The 1,871-nt window shown below is 47.7% G+C and overlaps 1 pseudogene; it reads left to right on the forward strand.

Annotated features, from left to right (window-relative positions):
- Positions 1–602: 602 nt before the first annotated feature.
- On the forward strand, positions 603–1,590 carry LOC105743964 (annotated as a pseudogene).
- Positions 1,591–1,871: the final 281 nt, after the last annotated feature.

A 1,871-nucleotide genomic window follows, 5' to 3' on the forward strand; every position in this document is an offset into this window, starting at 1 on the left:
TGAAGGCTTTTTACTCTAAAATTAGGAGCAAGACAAAGATGTCCACTATCACCATTTCTTTTCAATATGGTTCTGAAAACATTAGCCAGAATAATTAGACAAGAGAAAGAAAAAGGAGGAATAAGAATAGGAAAGGAAGAAGTTAAATCATCATTACGTACAGATGACATCATACTCTACAAAGAAGCCCCCAAAAATTCCACCAAGAGAATTCTAGATTTAGTAACCAAAGCCAGTAACATAACTGGATACAAAGTCAACACTCAAAAATCAATAGAATTTCTGTACATGAATAACAAACTCACTGAGAAAGAGAAATTAAGGAAAGCATACCTTTCATAGTGGCAAAAAAGTGAAATATTTAGGGCTCAATCAATTAATTAGTGAAATAAAAGACATTTTCATTGAAAATTACAGAACTCTGAAAAAGTAAATTGGAAGGGATATCAGACCTTTCCAAAGCCAGGCTCTGGGAGTAGAGAGAGTCCATGCTCCTGGGAAGCCAAGCTGGGTAGCCCTGCTCCTAGAGGCAGTTGCTGCTGACCCTATAAGTCAAAGGAAGAAATAGCTGACTAAGCTCAACCTTGGTACTGGTGGCTGCCATGTCCTTAAAGATCCAGACAAGCAATGTAACCAACAAAAATGATCCCAAATCTATCAATCCTTGAGCCTTCATTGGAAACCTAAACACAGCTATAGTGAAGAACTCAGATGTGGAGATCGTCATTTCCAAATATGGCTGTGTGACTTGCTGTTCTGTGCACAAAGGATATGCCTTTGTTCATTACTCTAATGAGAGCCATACCCAGGCAGCTATTCTGGGAGAGAATGGATGGGTGTTGGCTGGGCAGACCCTGGACATCAACATTGCCAAAGAACCCAAGCCCAACAGACCCAACGGGCTAATGAGAGCAGCATCTGCCATATACAGGCTCTTTGACTATTGAGGTTGCTTGTCACCAGTGCCATTGCCCAGGGCAGTTCCCATGAAATGACCTCGTATCATGCCAGGGCAGTTCCCATGAAATGACCTTGTGTCATGCCAGGGCAGTTCCCATGAAATGACCCTGTGTCATGGTCCCTTTGGTCCATCGTGTCAAAACTACCATCCCTTGTCAAGGTCTTTTCCTGTTCTGGAGGCATGACTACTGGCTCAGTCAAGATCAAGTTAAAGAGCAGTGAGGGCAGATCAGCAAGACAGAACTGACCCAGATCAAGTCCAACAGTGATGCTTTCTTGGGCCATTTGGATCAGATTGCTGAGGAGAAAAAGGCCAACCCAGATGGCAAGAAGAAAGCAGTGGTGGTGGCAGTGGCGGTGGCGGTGGCAGTGGCAGTGGTGGTGGCAGTGGCGGTGGCAGCAGCACTAGCATCAGCAGGCCACCCCCATCCCCAGAAGACACACCTGAGGCAGACACCACCTAGGAAGAACCCCAGAATTAAGATGATGGTGATGAGGAGGGGCTGCTGATGCATAGCGAGGGAGAGCTGGAGCACAGCCAGGACACAGATGCAGAGGATGGGGCCTTGCAGTAAGCAGCCTGGCAGGAGCATTGGCCACCAGCAGGAGAAGGGCATCACTGTCCAAGGCCTCACACCAGGCACCCACCCCCTGGATGCCAACTTATAGTGGGTACCAGAGGAAAGCTGGCAGCAGGTACTCCCGGCCTCCATGCATCACAGGCTGGTACCACATCTTCTGCAGGTGGAGTTATTGGCTACCCTTCCCCTATGCACCCTCCCTGTCTGCACTGTCCAAGCCAGAGGGCAGAGCACAGGGGTTCCTCACACTCTGCCTCCTCTTGGGGAGGGGGTTTTCTATAGCTTTGGAGAGGGAGTGGTAAAGGATGGGGACCTTGACAATAAGGAGAT

Source organism: Octodon degus, unplaced genomic scaffold (assembly GCF_000260255.1).
Source record: "Octodon degus isolate 3935 unplaced genomic scaffold, OctDeg1.0 scaffold00195, whole genome shotgun sequence".
Classification (NCBI taxonomy): Eukaryota; Metazoa; Chordata; class Mammalia; order Rodentia; family Octodontidae; genus Octodon; species Octodon degus.